We start from the raw sequence: 21,158 nt of genomic DNA, 5'->3' as shown, positions 1-21,158 counted from the left end.
AAACCAGCACCACACCAGAGGGGAACGCCACGGCTCCCGAGGAGCGGGGAACGGGCCTTCCGCAAGAGGAGATCCGAGAAAGAGACAGAGTCAGATTACACGAGTTGGAGATGGCACGACTCAAGATGGATGGGGAACTCAAGTTAGCTGAACAGAAACTTAACCTCGAGCATATGCGGCTTCGAGAGGAACGAGAAGAGAAGCAGAGACAGAGAGAGCTGGAAGAGAAAAAAATAACGCTCGAGCACGAGCGCCGACTAGCGGAAATAGAACTGCGCAAACAGAATAAGGAACTGGGGGTGCCTGAGCGACCACACACCCCGGGGCCAAGTGAGAAAAAAGTTCACATCCCCAAGGATGTTGTCCGCGAATATGTCCGAGAAGACGACATACAACAGTGGTTTAAAGCCTATGAGATCGCAATGACCTCCCACCGAATCGACCGGAGTGATTGGGGAGCCGGACTTTGGGGGAGATTTATCAACGAGGGTCGCGATGCCCTGCTGCAGCTCCCCGATCACCAAATGTCGTCCTACGACCACATGAAGGCTGCCCTCCTCACCCGCTACGGCCTCACGCCCGAGATGTACCGCCAGAGGTTCAGAGATTGCACCAGGATCCCAGGTACAACGTGGGTAGAATACGTGAACTATTTCAGCCGGGCATTCGAAGGGTGGATCAAGGGAAGTCAGGTCACCACTTACGAGCAACTCTTCAACCTTATGGTATGGGAGCACCTGTCAAACAACTGTTTCGTCGAGCTCCGGCAGCACCTACTCGACAGTAAGCTGACCGACCCCCGGCAGCTCGCCGCCGAAGCTAACCGGTGGGAAAGCACCCGAGTGGGCCGGAGAGGGCCCCACGACCAGAACAGAGGCAACCAAGGCCAGCACCGTCCTCGGGGAGGAGGAGGGGGCCAGGGGCGAGGGAGAGACGCCTTACCAACAACACCCGTGGCCAGCACCCCACCTCCGGCCGGCCGGGGTAACCCCCCGTTGCGGCCTGGGTACCGAGCCAACGTCACGTGCCACCGGTGCCAGCGACTAGGCCACTACGCCAATGACCCGAACTGCCCGCTAAATCAAACGCCCAAGCCCCGCCAGGTGGCGGCCGCTGCCCTAGGGGAAGAGCAATCCTCGGAGGGACCCGAAGAGTACGAGCCGGCCCAGCAAGGGTGGGAACCGGCCGCCATGGTCCTGGCATGCCTAGGGGGAAGAGACATGGTTCCGCGGGCTCCCCTACCCGCCAACACCAGAAAATACGGTCAGTGGGTGACCATTAATGGACAGAGAGCCGAGGCCTTGCGTGACACCGGCGCCAGCGTGACGGCCGTCCGCTGTCATCTGGTGAAGCCCGAGCAGATCCTGCCGAACATTCTCTGCCCCGTCCGCTCGGCAGATAACTCTGAGAGTATGTGTAAGATGGCCTGCGTCCCGTTTGAATGGGGAGGGGTCTCCGGCCTACTGAAGGTGACGGTCCGGGACGACGCCCCCGTGGACTGCCTCCTGGGGAATGACCTCGAGAGTTCCCCGTGGGCCACCGTCGAGAAAAGAGAGCACCTGGGGATGCTGGGCCTCCCGAACTGGGCCTGCATAACCACCCGATCCATGGCCGCCCGGGCCACCCCCCGATCAGAAGAAACCGAATGGCCGGCACCTCCGCCCCCGGTTGCCCCCGTCGAGGACAACAGCGAGGCCGACCTCCCGGACCCGACTATCGAAGCAGACGCACAACCCCAGGACCTTCCGGATCTGGCTCAGTGGCGTCAAGAGGGGGGGCCCACCCAAGAACAGTTCCGCCAGGAACAAAAGACCTGTCCCTCCCTCGAGGGACTCCGCCAACAAGCCGATACCCAAAACGCAGGGGACACCACCGGAACCCACTGGGTCTACTGGGACAACGACCTGCTCTACAGCGAGCAAAGAATCGCCGAGCTGGGGGCCGGTCGAGTTCTGGTGGTACCGCTCCGCTTCCGAGACTTTCTGCTCAACCTGGCCCACGATGTCCCCCTGGCTGGACACCTGGGCCAGGACAAAACATACAGTCGCCTGGTGACCCACTTTTTCTGGCCAAAAATGAGGAATGACGTCCTGAACCACTGCCGATCTTGCCCCACGTGCCAAGCCAGCGGGAAGAGTGGACGGAAGCTGAAGGCCCCTCTGCAACCCTTCCCGGTGGTCACCACCCCGTTCGAGAGGGTGGGGATAGACATTGTGGGGCCTCTGGACCCCCGCACGGCACAAGGACACAGGTTCATCTTGGTACTAGTGGACCATGCCACCCGCTACCCCGAGGCGGTGCCCCTACGGACAGTGACAGCTCCGGTGGTTGGCCGGGCCCTGATGGGGATCTTCTCCAGGGTAGGTTTCCCCCGAGAAGTTGTCAGCGACCGAGGTACGAATTTCATATCTAAATACATGAAGTCCCTCTGGCAACAATGCGGGGTCACCTACAGATTCACGACCCCCTATCACCCCCAAGGGAACGGACTAGTGGAGCGTTTTAACCGCACTCTCAAGGGGATGATTGGGGGATTGGAAGAGCCTCTCCGTCGCCAGTGGGATGTGCTGCTCCTGTGCCTCCTCTTCGCCTACCGCGAAGTCCCCCAGAAGTCCCTCGGCTTTAGCCCTTTCGAACTCTTGTACGGGCACCCTGTGCGAGGGCCCCTCAGCCTAGTCAAGGAAGGTTGGGAGATGGCCCCCTTAACGACCCCTCCCGACGTCTTCAAATACATCCTGGCCCTGCGAAACCAGACCCGGCGCTTCAGGGAGATGGCCAAGGCGAACCTCGAGGCCAGTCAGGAGGACATGAAAAGGTGGTATGATCACAATGCCTCCTCCGTTGAGTTCGAGCCTGGGCAGCAAGTATGGGTGATGTCCCCCACCGAACCATGTGCCCTGCAAGACAAGTGGACGGGGCCCTTCAAAGTGGTCGAGCGTAAAAGCCCCGTCACTTACCTCATCGACATGGGGTCCACCCGGAACCCCCTGCGGGTCCTCCACACCAACCGGCTCAAACCACACTTTGTGCGCTCCGAACTAAGCCTCCTGATGGCGACCGACAGTGGTACAGAAGAAGACTCCGAGCCCCTCCCGGATCTCTTAAAGACTCAGGAGAAGGACGGCTCCGTGGATGGGGTCCGGCTCTCCGACGCCCTCACTGCGGAGCAACGCCAGGACTGCCGGGACCTCCTGCTGCAGTTCGCTGCCCTGTTCTCACTCACCCCCGGGGTCACCCCATGGTGTTTGCACGACGTAGACACTGGGGACAGTCCCCCTGTCCGGCACCGGGCCTACCGCGTACCAGATCGGGTACGGGCCTGCATACAGGAGGAAGTGGCCAAGATGCTCACGATCGGGGTCATCGAGCCCTCGGACAGTCCCTGGGCCAGTCCGGTTGTATTAGTTCCCAAGGCCGCTGCCCCCGGCACCGCCCCTGAACTGAGATTCTGCGTCGACTACCGGGGCTTGAACGCTGTCACCCGGACCGACGCTCATCCCATCCCCCGAGCAGACGAGCTGATCGACCGGCTGGGGGCCGCCCGCTACCTTAGTATCTTCGACCTGACGGCGGGCTACTGGCAGATCGGCCTCACACCCAGGGCTCAGGAACGGTCAGCCTTCTCCACCCCCGATGGCCACTATCAATTTAAGGTCATGCCCTTTGGCATGAAGAATGCCCCCGCCACATTCCAACAGCTTGTGAACCAGGTCTTGGCAGGGCTCGAAGAATTCAGCGCTGCCTACCTGGACGATATCGCTGTATACAGCCGCCACTGGTCCGACCACCTCCGTCACCTCCAAGAGGTCCTCCAAGCCCTCCAGCGAGCCGGCCTCACCATTAAAGCCGGCAAGTGCCAAATTGGCCAAGGGTCTGTGACCTACCTTGGGCACCAAGTGGGAAGCGGGCTGGTGGCCCCACTACAACTTAAGATTGCTGCCATCCAGTCCTGGCAGCCCCCCGTCACCCAGACCGAGGTCCGAGCCTTCTTGGGGCTCACCGGCTACTACCGGCGGTTCGTGAAGGACTACGGCAGCATCGTGGGGCCCCTCACGGGACTCACATCCAAGAATCAACCGAAGCGGGTCCACTGGACTCCTGATTGTCAAGCGGCCTTCGAGGAGCTGAAGGCCGCCCTGTGCACCGCCCCGGTGCTCCAGGCCCCCGATTACAGTCGGGAATTTGTAGTACAGACTGACGCCTCCGACCACGGCATCGGGGCCGTCCTCTCTCAGCTGAACCCCGAAGGTCATGACCAGCCGGTGGCCTTCATCAGTCGACGTCTCCTGGCCCGAGAACAGCGTTGGAGCACAATCGAGAGGGAGGCATTTGCAGTAGTGTGGGCCCTCAAAAAGCTCCGACCCTATCTCTTCGGTACCCACTTCCGGGTACAAACCGACCATCGACCCCTGCAATGGCTGATGCAGATGCGGGGGGAGAACCCAAAACTCTTGCGCTGGTCCATTTCCCTGCAGGGAATGGACTTCACTGTGGAGCACCGGCCAGGCCAAGACCACGCCAACGCGGACGGCCTGTCCCGCTTTTTCCGCCTCGACGAAGAGAGTCCCCAAGGAGATGGGTGACTCTCCCCGCCTTCAGCTGGGGGGGACGCATGTTGGACAGGCCACACAGAGGGCTGGCTTCCCCCCCGCACGACAGGGCCCGAGCTCCGGCCCACCCGGCATACCCCCGTGACAAGCCCCTGTACTCCGTCTCCCGACGGACCCTCTGCCCTCGGACCCCTACTCATCACGGGGTCCAGCCCCACCGGCTTCCCCGGCCAGGTCAAGCCGCCATCTTGGGCCCTGCACCACGCGGCCGCGTGGCCTCACCTCGACCCTAACCCCGGGCCTGGCCGGCCCCGACATCCCGGCACCACCATCCACCCATGAGGTGAGCGGACCACTTGGCAGGTCAATGGGAGAACGAAGCGTCAAGAGCTCTTCCCCCGCCAGGTGCCGATCGCCTCCAGCAGCCCCCAGGCGCTGGCTCCACCCCCTGCTGGGTGTCTGGACACCTTCATCCCGGACCCTCCGACCTCCAAGTGCGAGGGTCCGGACATCAAAGGGCACCAGCCCTATAACTAAGACAGCTCCGGAGCAGGAAGGCAGTTGTATCCTGGAGTCGAGAGACACCGAGTGAACTCAACCCTGACGGTCTACTGGCGCTGCCGTAGTCCGCTCTTGTGAACCATCGTCCTGCCTGCTGGCGCTGCCGCGGCCTTCTGCTACCTTCATCTTCCTGGGACCTGCTGGCGCTGCCGCGGCCCGTTGTAACGACCATCCTCACCGGGACCTGCTGGCGCTGCCGCGGACCGTCATCTCCCTGGGACCTGCTGGCGCTGCCGCGGCCCGTTGTAACGACCATCCTCACCGGGACCTGCTGGCGCTGCCGCGGACCGTACATCTTCCGGGGACCTGCTGGCGCTGCCGCGGCCCGTTGTATCAACCATCCTTACCGGGACCTGCTGGCGCTGCCGCGGACCGTACCACCTAAACACCAAGCTCGAGGATTGTGAGCTCATCATCATCTCATCCGAACTACCTGATTGGTAAATAGACTGACCCGCTACCCCCTTCCCTACCTTACGAGACTCTAATCGAGGGGACCCCGGCGTCCAGACCTCCTTGTACCATTCTACCGTATCATAACTAAGTACCTATAAAGAACACTGAACCTTATCCTTGTGTGATTCCTGTCTGTGGGGGGGGAAGTTACTTGTCTGTACGATCGCTGGAGACGGCTCTCCCCGGAGACCTCTCCCCCTGACCCCGGCCGGCCCTCCCGGTCCGTCTACCTTTTCTAACACTGGGGAAGTAAGTTGAGTACTTACCTGCAAACTGTTTAACATTGTGGGTACCTACCTTCAAACTGTGCCTCTAGGAGGTTACCCCCCCGGCTCCATTGGATAACATTAGGCCCAGTGAACTCTGCACTCAGCCGCCCAAGGGCCGCTCTTAGTTCAGTACCTACCTGGTCTTAAACCTTGCCTTGTGTTGTCCTAAATCCACAAAGCCTGTGGAAGTTAGTTGAGTACTTACCTGCAAACTGTTTAACATTGTGGGTACCTACCTTGAAACCGTGCCTCTTCGAGGTATCCCTGGCTCCATTTGATAACATTAGGCCCTGTGACCTCTGCACTCAGCCACCCCAGTGCCGCTGTTAGTTAAGTACCTACCTGGTCTTAAACCTTGCCTTGTGTCGTCCTAAAACTCCAAAGCCTGGGGAAATAAGTTTAGGTACTTACCCTGCAAACTGTTTAACATTGTTTTCCTCAATAGATTTGCGTTGTAATTCTATCTATCGCATTGAACTGTCAAACATTTTCACTGCAAAAGCATACAACTGTACTTGATTGACATCTACAGAAAACATTCTTAACATGATAAATGTATATAACTGCATTTACAAAACATTACTGCATTCTTGAAAAGTATTGCCACTTTTAAACCACTGTGAAACTTACCTGCGCTAAGTGATTTTTGGTTTCAGAAATAAAATAACAAAATAACAAAGTTTTGTACAACCTAATGGTCTGACTTCAGTCTTTGAGTGCCCCTTTTTGCATGGTTACCCCTTACCTTTTTGCCAGATACATGATGTCAACTTGACTGAGTGTGCCCTGGGCCCTGGCCTATGTTCTTTCCCAAAATGGTACCTTTGTCTCCACAATTGGCACACCTCTGGGCCACATGCTAGTAACTTGTAACCGGTACCCCAGGTACCAAGGGGCAAATTTATGTTTCCTGGCGCATCCCTGCAAATCAGCAAGGATGCGCCAGGAATGATGCGTCACGCAAGTTTACCCTTGCGCCACACATGATGCGTCGCATTTACAATGCGGCGCATCATGACGCAGGAATAAACAGATGCGTGACGCATCTGCCGGCGTAAGGTTGGCGCAGTGCTGAAGTTGTGTCACAAGCGCGACGCAACTCCAGCACTGTTCCATCCTACCCTATCCCTAACATGGTGCGTCAAGCCTTACGCCTGCTTCAAGCAGGCGCAGGGTTTTGGCGCATCAGCGTTGGGAAAGTGACTCAGTCAAATCTTATAGATTTGACTGAGTCACTTTTCAGGGGCGTTCCTGCGACGGAACGCCCCCCCCTCTGTCGACACGCCCATGTGAAACCTGACGCAGGTTTTACGTGGCGCAGGGCTTTACATCGTGACGCATCTCCATAGATGCGTCACGATGTAAATATGGCGCAACGTGGCGCAGGGTTTACACCGCCGCTGCGTCACAAAAGTGACGCAACGGCGGCGTAAAAGTGGCGCATCTCCAATATAGATCTGCCCCCAAGTGCCTTGTGACCAGAGAGGGCCTTTGAGGGCATGCCACCTCGGAGACCCCTCACCTTAACACCCACACACTGCCACTGCAGGCTGCATGTTTTGGTGCAGATCAAACTAAAGAGTTGACATGGCCCACATCCCTGTGTGTAATGCCCACCAACACTGCCTGCAGCATGGGTAAGTCACACCTCTAGCAGGCTTTACAGCCCTAAAGGCGGGTACACCATACCACAAGTGAGGGCATAGCTACATGACCAATATGCCCCTACAGTGTCTGTGCCTTTTACAGACATTGTAAGTGCAGTGAAGCCATTTTGAGTACGTGGGCTGAGAGTTTGTCAGAACGAACTCCACAGCTCCATGGTAGCTTTACTGAAGACTGAGAAGTTTGATACTAAGCTTCTCAGCACATTAAACCCACACTGATGCCACTGTTGGATTTAATGTAAAATGCACTCATATGGCTTCTTAGAGATTCCCCCTTGAAAACAACAAGCCCCTTGTGTGGTTCCTGAATGGCTACCCACCATCTACCACCTCTAGAAATGTTTCTGGCCTCTGCATAGAGAGCCTCCGCTCCCTGGATCCTGAAAAAAAGCACATCCTGGGCAGAGGTGTCATGCCTGCTCCCCCAGGATGGACAGGGTCCATGAAGGGGAAGCTTCAAAGGCCAGCTGCCTTTGTTAGCTACCCCTGCTGCTATCAGCAACTGGCTCCCACTGGCTCTGATTCCCACTTTGAGCAGGAGAATCGGCAGGAAAACCTAGAGGGAAATGGAAGTGTGTCTACCTTTGTCATCCCCACCCCTCAGGTAGTGGAGGAGAAGCGAAGCACACATCTCGGTCCCCTCCAATTTGAATATGAGGGGAGTCCCCCAATCAGGATGAGGCATATGCTCGCTCCCACTGGAGGGTGGCATAAAAGGGTGTGTAGACACCCCAGGGAAGGGACCCTGTAACGTCACTAAATCTAGGAATTTAGGGGCACACGTAACCTTGTTCCTTAGATACAACAACCTAAGAAAAAGAAGGCCTGAAGAGCCGTGCCGCAGAGAAGAGGATAACAATACTGTTTGGCCCCAGCTTTACCAGCCTGTCTCCTGCTTCAGAGATCCTGTGAGCTGAAACTGGTGAGTCCTGCAGCCAGCAGCATCTAAGAACACCAGACACCAGCCCTGCCTTCGAAAAAGACTCTTGTATCCTGAGGACACAAATTGTCCAACAAAGAAACTCCAACTTCAAGGACACCGAATCCAGGCAGATCCGTGTCCCCAGCACACTTTGCACCTGACGCCAACGGCCCAAGATCGAGTGACTCACCTATCCTGTGAAGTCTCCCCAGCGATCCTGACCTCGTCTGCATCAGTGGCTGACCTCTCGAGGACACCCCTCAACTCCTGCAGCCTCTGTTCAAAGGGTCCCCCAACCGCGACAAGAACCAGATGAGAAAACCCCGACACCAAAAGGCACCCCTGCATCCTTCGTCCCCGACTTTGGAGAGCCCAGCTGACGGTGCCCAGGTGTCCCCCAGCTATCCAACTTACCTACCCAGTTGTTGATCGCCTTCGTGCAGCTTCATGGTCCAAGGCTGCAGCTTCTTTCCGAAACCGGTGACCTCCATTGGAGAACATTGAGCATCAGCTGCTGATTTGCACCATGTACCCGACTGCCCTGTGCCGCTGGTGGTGTAGCTTTGGTGCTGCATTGTGGCCCCTCCCTGTGCCCATTTCAACCCCGAGGACATTTGCTCTAAGACCGTAGGTACCTACCTGTAAACCATGCCTCTTTGAGGTACACCCAGGCTCTATGGATAACATTGTGTTCAGCGACCTCTGTATCCGGCCACCCTAGTGCTGCTGGTGGTGCAGTACCTACCCGGTCTTGAACCTTGCCCTGTGTTGTCCTAAACCCCCAAAAGCCTGGGGAAGTAAGTTGAGTACTTACCAGCAAACTGTTTAACATTGTTTTCCTCAATAGATTTGCATTGTAATTTTATCTATTGCATAGAACTGTCAAACCTTATCACTGCAAAAGCATACAACTGTACTTGATTGACATCTACAGAAAACATTCTTAACACAATAAAGTATAGAACTGCATTTACAAATCATTACCGCATTCTTGAAAAATATTGCTACTTTTAAACCACTTTGAAACTTACATGCACTAAGTGATTTTTGGTTCTAGAAAAAAAATAACAAAATAACGTTTTTTACAACCTAAAGGTCTGAATTCAGTATTTGAGTGCCCCTTTTTGCATGGTTACCCCTTACATTTTTGCCAGATACATGATGCCAAGTTGACTGAGTGTGCCCTTAGTCCCTGCCAATCAGGCTTACAGGGCCTATGTTCTTTCCCAAAACTGCACCTTTGTCTCCACAATTGGCACACCTCTGGGCCACATGCAAGAACCTTGTAAACGGTACCCCTGGTAACAAGGGCCTTGTGACCAGAGAGGGCCTCTGAGGGCATGCCACCCTTGGAGACCCCTCACCTTAACACCCACACACTGCCACTGCAGGCTGCGTGTTTTGGTGCAGACCAAACTAAAGAGTTGATATGGCCCACATCCCTGTGTACAATGCCCACCCACACTGACTGCAGCATGGGTAAGTCACCCCTCTAGCAGGCATTGCAGCCCTAAAGGCAGGTACACCATACCACAGGTGAGGCATAGCTGCTTGAGCAATATGCCCCTACACTACAGTTTCTGTGCCATTCATAGGCTTTACTGAAGACTGAGAAGTTTGATACCAAACTTCTCAGCACATTAAACCCACACTGATGCTAGTGTTGGATTTAACGTAAAATGCACTCATAGGGCTTCTTAGAGATGTCCCCTGGAAAATGACAAGCCCCTTGCATGGTTCCTGAATGGCTACCCACCATCTACCACCTCTAGACAGGTTTTTGGCCCCTGGGTAGAGAGCCTCCGTTCTCTGGGTCCTGAAACAAAGCACATCCTGGGCAGAGGTCTCATGCCTGCACCCTCGGGATGGGCAGAATCCACAAAGAAGAAGCTTGAAGGACCAGCTGCCTTTGTTAACTACGCCTGCTGCAATCAGAAAATTGACTCCTGTTTGAAGGCTCCCCCCGACCGCAACAAGAACCAGATGAGAAAACCCCAACACCAAAAGGCACCCCTGCATCCTCCATACCCGACTTTGGCGAACCAAGCTGACGTGCCCAGGTGTCCTCCAGCTATCCAACTTACCTGCCCAGTCGTTGATCACCTTCGCCCTGAAGTTGAGCAATAAAAAAAAATTGTCCTTCTTTTTGCATACAACACTTCTATTGATGCTATTGAAGTGTACACAAAATGAAATAGATAAATCTTTGGAGAACTTTGAGAGCATCTGTAGCCAGAAAGATCTCTGCATTAACACACAAAAAATAAAAATAATGTCAATTTCAATAGCTCTGCCTTGAAGGAACTCTACAAGGGTAACGGGTCAGGTGCTTAAAACCATTAAGAACTATGACTACTTGGGCATTCGCTTCAATTACAAACTGAACTGGCGTGACCATATTGAAAAGGCAACCAATGTCTTGCAGCGTCAAGCAAACGCCATCTTTTGGACTAAATTAAAATCGGTTGCTACGCCCTGAGCCTTATCTTACATGTTTACAGACAAAAAGCGTCAGCAGCAGCTACTCTGGGATACAGTGACCATGGGCTGCTCCTCCACTAGGGCATAGGAGTGTCGCCCCATTGCTTTCTCCAGTGTGAGAAGCAGAAACATAAAATGGCACTAACTTTCCGTTATTACCATTTTATGTTAGGTTGCGGACGGGCAGGGCTGCTCTGCGAGCAGCCAGGGAAGGGGTAGAGTGGTGTGCCCACTGCTGAGTGGACAATGACAATTTAGTCGGCTCTCTGGGGCCGCCCAAACCAGTCATGCACACTCTGCCCTTTCTCCACGCAGGCTGCAATGCAGCTTGCATGGAGAACATGGCCTCCCTGTCAGCCCCTGGCTAGGCGGCGTCCCCACCAATCACAATGCTGCGATTGCATAATAAATCGCAACTGCCATGGGGCATCATATCTTAGAGTGTTTATGGAAGCATCGACCCTAGGAAATTTTCAGTACAATCCCTGGCTAATCTATATTAAGAGATGTCTGCAAGAACTTGGACATCTTTGAGCCAGTCCAGGTCTCATAGTTCACGCTGCGGTTGGCTTTGCAAAAGACACCTTAATGAGCTGGAAACTGAAATCTCGCCCTGGGCAGGCCTGTTACTCACACTTCCCTGTTAACTATTTCCAAGTAAAACATACATTAGGCATGGAAAAAAAGGTGACTGAAATTGCCACTGTTGCACGCTGCACTTGGTATTTAAAATTCCGCTTGGGTACCCTACCTACCAGAGTGTATTTGGCCAAGTTTGCTGTTAATCTTTTTGGGAATGATTGCTGTGATTGTAAGTTTGGAGCATGGGAGACACACTCACTTTTTGCTGTTTTGCACTAAAACCAAGCACTTACGCTCCAAATGGCTTGTGCCACTGTTTAGGCAGTTCTCAATTGTAACTTGACTAAAGCACTTGCACTTTGCTACATAACGGTTAATCCAGCAGTCTGTATGGCAGTGGCCAGTTATATTCTGGCTGCCTGGCCAGTTACAAGAAGGTACTTGATAGCCCAGGCTCAAGCTAACTATTAATTATGTTGGTGCTCCTTTGTATAATCATCAGTGTTGTTGCTCTTTCGGTATAACGAAGTATTGTTGGCCTATGTATAGGATGATTGTCCCATAGTTTGTCACCTAACCAATGAAAACATTGTCTCTTAGTGGTTTACAGTCTTTATATGGGGTTGAATATGTAGTGTGAAATATGCAAACTGGTTGTTTTAAAGGGATGGGAGTGCTGCTATTTGTTTTTAAATATCTTTTAATGGTTGCATATTTATTATTGTATTATTGAGTTTGATGTACTGTGGCATATTTATGCTAATAGAGGGAGATTGGCTTACAATTGCTATTGTGCCTTCACGCTTACTGTTGAACTGCTGGGAGAGGGTATCTTATCATGGTCTGATGAGAGCGGAGAAGGAGCTGTCTGGATGAAGGGATGCAGGAAACAGAGGTGCTGTTGGGGCCTCTTTCTTGTATAGTCCAACTGCAGATTCTCTTTACCATTTAGACAGTTCCCTGGCTCAGGGGATTCTAACTTCCTCACTGACTGGTGAACCAGCTTGCAGACAGATTACCAAGTTTCAAACTGATCTACTTCTGGTTTGGGGACTTCGGCCTCTGCAGAGATCCTCATGTTTGGACATATGAAGAGTAACTACATAACCTCAGTCACCACAAGCCTTTATGTCACTGTGCAAACCATTTTCAAATACTTACATCCACGAGCATTACGTTTTATGCATGTAGGTAATGCTAGGTGTGGAGCAGAATATTCTACACGCACCTCTCCACTCTGTAGGTAAGGCTGTCAACCAAGGCACGGACATTCAGCCTATGATGTTCAGCAAGAGAACTCTAGGCATTTCAGAGGACTGAAAATAAGCGTGCTAGGTTTTGCTTGCCATTAAAAAGAATTATTGTACAGCATATGGCCAAATTTAATTTGCTTGCTCCCTGGGACATGAAGACAGGAACCGTGGCCTGAAATAGTTACACAAGGTGGCACCCAGATACTTATGCATCCAAAACATTGGGTCTTTCAGTGTAAGGACAATTTGCTGCACCGAGAACAGACAGAAAACATAGAGGCAAATTCATTAGGTTACAGGACGTCCTCCTCTGTAACCTGCTGGAACCTCATCTGGGAGTCTGCCAAGCCTTCCTGTTTACAGCAGCAACCACTAGTTGTCCCATTTCAAGATGGTGTTCATGCCATAGTTTAACCAGACTAAAAGCACCCGTTCTCCAGTGAGGGACGGAGTCACAAGAAGTCAGCGAGCTTTCACGGTTAATTCTTTTCCATTCATAGCCGACGGGCAGTGTCCTCATCTAACTAACCAATAATTGAAACTCCAGCTTCTGTAACATTGTGGAACTGGTATTCTAAAGTAGCCTAAACACAAAAAGAAATAGTAATAAACCATCTTGACTTAAGTTCATCTGTACCCATAAAAAGTTTAAAACGGCAGCTTGCGGTGACTTGTCAGCAGTAAAAATGCGCTTCATGGACTTGTGGTCCCCAATATACCCTCAGCCATAGATGTCTCAGAGGACTAGCACAGTTTGCTATCCTCACCTAAGAATGTAAGCAGTTCGAATGGCATCACCAATGGGTCATTGTACATGACTATGATTCAAGCTTTTGCAGCTAACCAGTGTAGAAGAATAAAGGAATTGTAGGTTTTAAGAAATGCTTTGCTTCTTTGCAGTACTTTATAGACTATTATGAAAGAGCACACCAATATCACAAAGCACAGTGTGGGTAATTTAGAGTTTGACAGAAGGTACTCCATCGCAAACATGACAGCTTACCCTGTCCGCTAAACTGATAGTCTGCCCTCCCCCGCGTAATGTTGAGACGTTCAGCCCCTTACGGGGAGGGGGGAAATCTGTTGACGGAAAGCTATGTCTGATGGCCCGACAGTATAGTACGTCAGACTAAAGTCATCACAAATCCACACTGTTTAGAGTGCACGGTCTGATGGGCCTTTGGGTTGCCATCATTGCCAGGGAATACCTGGCAATGGGGCACAGGAAAACAATTGTGACCCCCACACCCACACCATGAAAGAACACTCTCAGGGTGTGGGTTCATTTGTTTTTCGTTACTAATAAAGTTCCATTTTGGGAGAAAAATAAAAAATCTTACATTTGGAGCTCGGTTGACAGCAGCTATCCACCAAACATATTGTGCCTTGAAGGGAACTGTAATAATTGCAGTTCTTTTCAGCATACATAGATGACCACTGGGCCAATGGTCATGTCTAAATAGGACAGACTACTGTTCATCATGATGGTGAACTTTAAGTCCTTTGCCACCCTAACGGATGGTACTTGGTTTGACAGTCTCTAAATCTGTTTGTATGTTGCACACAATGTGTTTGACTCAAATCTGCCTACTTATTGTATTTGATTTTCTAGACTTGCATGGCAGAGTCTAAATCCATTCATGTATATTGTATAAATTAATATGCATCCATTAAAGAGACAAAAGACACTGATCCTCTGTTAATGCGTATCATGGAAGTAGCACGGTATATTACCCCATGTTTTCATGCATGGTGGGTCGTTGCCGGTGGTTAGAGGTCTGTGGCTAGAATACTGTCGGGCAGTTTGTCCATAGAGGGGGAAGCTCCTCCGTTTCAGCGGAGGAGAGTCACCCCACTAATTAAAATGCCCCTAATACTCCAGAGATGAAAAATAAAATGATAATAAAGTTAATTTCTTACCATTATATTTTTATCAGCCCGTCCTGAACTGAGCATCAGGACGGGGTGGGGCCCGGCCTGCTGAATCACAGCAGCTGGGAGGATGGTGGGCTGCCTGGGTACAGGGCGCTTCATTTGAAAGTGTGCATGTCCCTTTGGCCTGCCATATTGCGACGGCTGGCTGTCTTGTGATGGCCATCTGTTCTGCTTGTGTTTTCGGATCAGATAGAACCCGCTCATCAGAGCTTCACTAACCCAGCCAGAACGTTACCCCCTCCCTAGAACCTATTTACAATCCTACAACTACATATATCTATCACCTAAGAACAGGGGATTCCTACTATGCATACCAAGATCTCATTATCGGCGGCCTCGCGATCCCATACGGATCCAGACCTTTCTGCCCATACGACAGTATCACAAGTGGCGGCCTCGCGGTCCCATACGAACCCAGACCTCTCTGCCCATACGACAGTATCACAAGTGGCGGCCTCGCGGTCCCATACGAACCCAGACCTCTCTGCCCATATGACAGTATCAGCACAATCGGCGGCCTCGCGGTCCCATACGAACCCAGACCTCTCTGCCCATACGACAGTATCAGCACAATCGGCGGCCTCGCGATCCCCTACGAATCCAGACCTCTCTGCCCATACGACAGTATCACAAGTGGCGGCCTCGCGGTCCCATACGAACCCAGACCTCTCTGCCCATACGACAGTATCACAAGTGGCGGCCTCGCGGTCCCATACGAACCCAGACCTCTCTGCCCATACGACAGTATCAGCACAATCGGCGGCCTCGCGGTCCCATACGAACCCAGACCTCTCTGCCCATACGACAGTATCAGCACAATCGGCGGCCTCGCGATCCCCTACGAATCCAGACCTCTCTGCCCATACGACAGTATCAGCACAATCGGCGGCCTCGCGATCCCCTACGAATCCAGACCTCTCTGCCCATACGACAGTATCACAAGTGGCGGCCTCGCGGTCCCATACGAACCCAGACCTCTCTGCCCATACAACAGTATCACAAGTGGCGGCCTCGCGGTCCCATACGAACCCAGACCTCTCTGTCCATACGACAGTATCAACACAATCGGCGGCCTCGCGATCCCCTACGAATCCAGACCTCTCTGCCCATACAACAGTATCACAAGTTGCGGCCTCGCGGTCCCATACGAACCCAGACCTCTCTGCCCATACGACAGTATCAGCACAATCGGCGGCCTCGCGATCCCCTACGAATCCAGACCTCTCTGCCCATACGACAGTATCACAAGTGGCGGCCTCGCGGTCCCATACGAACCCAGACCTCTCTGCCCATACGACAGTATCAGCACAATCGGCGGCCTCGCGATCCCCTACGAATCCAGACCTCTCTACCTAGACGGCAGTCTCATACGACAGTTCATCCTATGATCACCATAACATACAAAGAGGGAATCAGTCTCACTATCCATCGGATCACACAAGGATTGCCAGTTCGGGCATAGCCTGTTCTCAGGTTCGAGGGGCTCCTCTTTCCTCTATTCAGTTACCACTTACCTGATCAGGGTTAACATCTGTTCATGTAGCCACAGCTGACTAGAAGAATAGGCTACCCTCTTATACAAGAACACGCATCACATGTCGGTTCACTACAAACTGGATACTTTATTACTCATTACATACACAATCACATAACATTACGATATAACACATAACCTGCAAAGAAAAGTGAAAGATTAAGTTGTACACTCTAATAAGAAAGGGTCGACATCACCTTAGTAGTATGTAGCCTGCACTCAGTGGTCATCTAGGTTCCCTTCTCGTATGTGCCTCGGCTCGCCTGGAATCACCCTTCTCCGAGTCACTGGGACCTCTTCCTTATCGGCTACTCTCTCCTCTCTGGCTATTCTGTTAGGAAAGCATCTGGCTCTCAGTTCTTCTCCGCCTTCAAGATGGCGTCTGTCTTCCCTGGAATAAGTAGTAGCTTCACTGCTAACGGCTAGATGCCGCCTACAGACTGAACATGTAACTGCCTCAGACTTTCACTAATATAGAGGTGCATTTCCTCATGGAAAATTCCGGCCCGTAACCTGCCGCCCACCAAATTCTTGTACCTCCCCGTACCAAGGACACGTTCCCAGCCGGCCGGCCGGCCTGATGTAGTGTCTTCGGCATTAAGAAAAATACAATCCTTCGATAAGGGCCGGCCTGAACCGGTTCTCTCCAAGCGAATAACACCTCATAACTAAAACATTACTCTTGGCCTAGAAGCATCCCAAGCTGCCGAAGCAGAAAGAAAGATGGAGTCTCTCCCGTTTGAGGCCTACCAGGCCTGAATTCAGCACAGCTCCATGAAATACCCTCACTACAGGACAGGTTATCCCTAATACTAACGAATCTATCCCCTAGGCTATGTGTGCAAGCCCTGATCTATGGGGAAGAGCACAGAATCATGTCGAAGTGCCTAGTAAATAGGCTCCATTCACTACTCTAACCCTTAGGCTTGAATGGTAAGAGACTGAAGTCACATTCAATCACTTGTTAACACAAGAAGGCCAGGAAAATCGAACAGAACATTTCACCCTTGACTTCAGTCTATTATACATTCATTAAACAGAACTAACATCTGTGGAAGAATAATATGAAACAAAACTAACTGATCTATGTCTAGTACCAGGTGTGCAGAATTGAAGTAGTGAAGGAATACACTGAATAAAGCAACAGATGGAAATCAAAATGGCGATAGTAATCAGAATACCTCCTAATATTTGACGTAACAAATGCAAATCAGGTAACCAATTAAAGAGCCAGTCAAACCAGCCCTGATCAATGTGTTTTCTAACTTCTTCTGTCAAGTCATGTAGCTTATTAATGTGAGCTCGAATGGATTGTGTATGATCAGACAAGTTAAAACAACAAAGACCCTCAAAATCAGAACAATCGTGTCCATGTTTAAGCAAAAGATAATCAATGGCCGCTCGATTTTGCAAGATAGCCCTTCGTTCACCCTGGGCGTCTAATAGCATGTCCGACAGGACTGTAGAAGTATTATTAATGGATTTCACCATCCAGCAGGCCATTTTCTCAATAGATTTGGCATTATAAACTGCCAAAGCAGGAACACCAATAATTGAAATAGCCAGGCTAAGGTATTCGGACTTAGAATATAAATGCAAAGATGAGTCACAATCCTCCTGTAACCTCACTGTATCTCGAATCACACGAGAGTTGGCATTCGGATGTGAGGAAAACATCAATAAACTCAATCTAGTAATGGCACAAGGGCCTCCAGAAATATTTGCGGGGACATATGGCCAGGAAGTATTACCACATGAGAAAAGCCATCCGGCAGGTAGTAACATCGTGCGATAATGACTGGGGGCAACTACCATACTCTTGCAAGTCATGTTATTCTGAACAGAAGTACATATTTTCGGCGTCCTTTGAAGGCACAAAGTTCGTTCGAGAGCGGTGAATGAGGTGGCCCCTTTCAATTTTAAACGCATACATTCCGAAATTGCACTAGGATTACACGTAAGGAAAAAACACAAATCACCTTGTGTGATATTATAGGTAACTATTTGGGACTGGATGGGGGGTATCGGGTCTGACAGTTCAGTACACAAGGGGCAATACTCGTGGGTAGCGAAATCGCCCAGAAGAACATTGGGGCGAGCAGTTGATATATTGAAAATATGAGTCAAAGTCTCCAACGAAGCAGGGACAGCAACCAAACAAGTTGCCAAAATGTCATTCACTGATCTCATCGGTGTCAAGCAGAAATGAGGGGCGTTAGACACCCGTTTCGCTAGTGAAGTCCAAAAGTTCGACGACGAATCCCACGCAGCGAAGGAACGCGACACTCGGGTTCTCAACTCAGCCCGGGTTGATGGGATCCCTCCTCTCTCGTCGTACCATCCCAAAAGGAGTCCAACCCCGACACATCCTGCAGCAACAGTCCAAAGAATGATCTGAAAAAGAATCAAATACAGGCATTATTCATTCTCATAAGTAACATTTGTCAGCCGGGACTGCTTCCCAGCTATCTTTCCCTGGTCTCATAACTAAAATGGTGTTGTCTTGACCGGTTGCAATCACTTCTGCTTGTTCAGGGGGATTCTTAGGCGACTGCACCCAAACTCTGGCCCCAGGATTATCTGTGGAGCCAAAACCTTTCTGGCCTCGTACCGTTAGCAACGTTGGGGCAGTGCCTTTTGTGATCTCACCGCTGAACACAGGCGTTATTAGCAATTGAGCCACTCGGTCAGTTTTATGTATCAGTAAGTCAACCTCACTGCTATTCAGCAGGAGCACCTTAATCTCTCCCTGATAATCACTATCAATGATTCCTCCAAGCACCTGAATGCCTTTTACAGCCAGTCCCGATCTAGGGGCAATTAATCCGAAATTTCCAGGTGGTATCCGAACACCAACACCTGTCTCAATGATGACTCGATCTTTACTTTTTATAATGGTGTCATCCATGGCATGCAAGTCTAAACCTGCCGACCCTGGGGTCGCTCTGCATGGAGCCAAAGCTCCGGGAGTAATCTCCCAGTACATCACAGTCTCTCTGATCTCATTGGGTTTAGCAACAACATTCGGAGGAAACAAACGCATAAGTGGGGATTCAGCATTTAGAAAAGGACGGTTATTCAAAATCAATAGCGCTTGAGGCAAAAAATCTCGCCAATTCTTATACTTGTCATCTGTTAATTTGCACAGTTGGTCTTTTAGCAGGCCATTCAACCTCTCCACAAGACCTGAGGCCTGTGGATAATATGGTATATGAAACACCCATTCAATATTGTTTTCCACACAGAATTCCTGTACCAATCTTCCACGAAAATGAGATGCATTATCAGATTGAATTTGGAATGGCACACCATAATACATCATAATCAATTCCAATGTTTTAATAGTATTCAATTGGGTAGCTTGCTTACAGGGAAGGGCCACCAACAGGCCACTGTATGTATCAACAATGGTGCAAACATATTGACAATTCCTACTCATAGGAAGTGGACCAATGTAATCAATCTGCCAAATTTGAGCGGGCAATTTCCCGCGATGTAAATGACCTTTAACAATTTGGGGCACTTTGCGCTGCCTGATATGCTGACAAATGGGACAATGCAGAATAACATTTTTAATTAAATCTAGGGGAATATAAATTCCTCGATCAGCAGCCCACCTGCTAGTGGCTTTCTCTCCAAAGTGTCCTGCTTTCTGGTGGGCCCATTTCGCCAATCCCGCAATATCAGAATCTTGCGTGTCCACCACTGCCTCAGCAATTTTAGATTTCTCATCTGCAATGTTATGAAAGAATTTGTCAAGAGAGTCTATCGGGGTATGAGCATCCACATGGAAGATTGTAACAGTACTCTGTGGGAGCATTTCCCAAATCTCCTGCCATAATTCTTTTCCCCACAATTCCTTGGAATGGATTTTCCAACTATGGGAATGCCAAGTCGGTAACCAAACTGCCAGTCCATTGGCAGTAGACCAAGAATCTGTAAAAATATGACATGTGCCAGGTAACTCTTGTTTCAGAACTTGATAAACAGCATAGAGTTCAGCAAATTGACTGCTCTTACCCTCACCAGTTGTACTCAGCAATTTTTGTGTGATCGGATTATAGGACACTGCCTTCCAATGCCGTTTCGTCCCTATGAACCTTGCTGAACCATCCGTAAACCAGACATGGTTTCTGTCCTCTGCGGACAAATCATCAAAAGGTTTACCCCACTTAACAGGAGATTCCTGTACTAAAGGTACGGAACATTCACTCTCAGTTTCAGTTGATGGCGCCCGTGCCACCTGCTCATGCAAAGATGCAACTCCTTTTTGTCCCACACGTGCCCTGTCTTGTATATACCATTTCCATTTAATCACACTCGCCTCTTGAGCGTGTCCAATTCGGTGAGTTTTCGGCGAACTCATAACCCACTGCATGATAGGAATTTCAGGTCGCAAAACTATATCATGTCCCAAAGTCAACTGCTCGGTATCCACCAGAGCCCAATAACATGCAAGTAGCTGTTTCTCAAAAGGTGTATAACGCTCACCAGCATCAGGTAACTTTTTGGTCCAGAAACCTAACGGTACTCTACTCTTGCCTTGTTTCTGCCCCAAACTACAATTCGCATAAAGGCCTTGTATAGACACATTCAAATCCACATCACCATCACATACAGGCCATAAATCCAGAGCATGCTGAATTGCTTCTTTAGCCAGACTGAACGCATCTTGCTGTGGTTTACCCCATTCAAATGCATTCTTTTTACGAGTGACCTGGTACAAAGGGGCCAATATTTGACTCAAATGAGGAATATGCTGGCGCCAAAATCCAAACAAACCAATGAAGCTTTGGGCCTCTTTCCTATTTCTCGGAACTGCAAAATCAAGAATTTTCTGTTTAACCTGAGGGATCACTTCTCGGTGCCCTTCATGCCAATTAATACCCAAAAATTTCACAGCCTGGGACGGACCTTGTAATTTATCCGGGTTGATTTCCCAACCTTT

The sequence above is a fragment of the Triturus cristatus genome, chromosome 8 (assembly GCF_964204655.1).
Source record: "Triturus cristatus chromosome 8, aTriCri1.1, whole genome shotgun sequence".
Lineage (NCBI taxonomy): Eukaryota > Metazoa > Chordata > Amphibia > Caudata > Salamandridae > Triturus > Triturus cristatus.
This window is presented reverse-complemented; position numbering follows the sequence as displayed.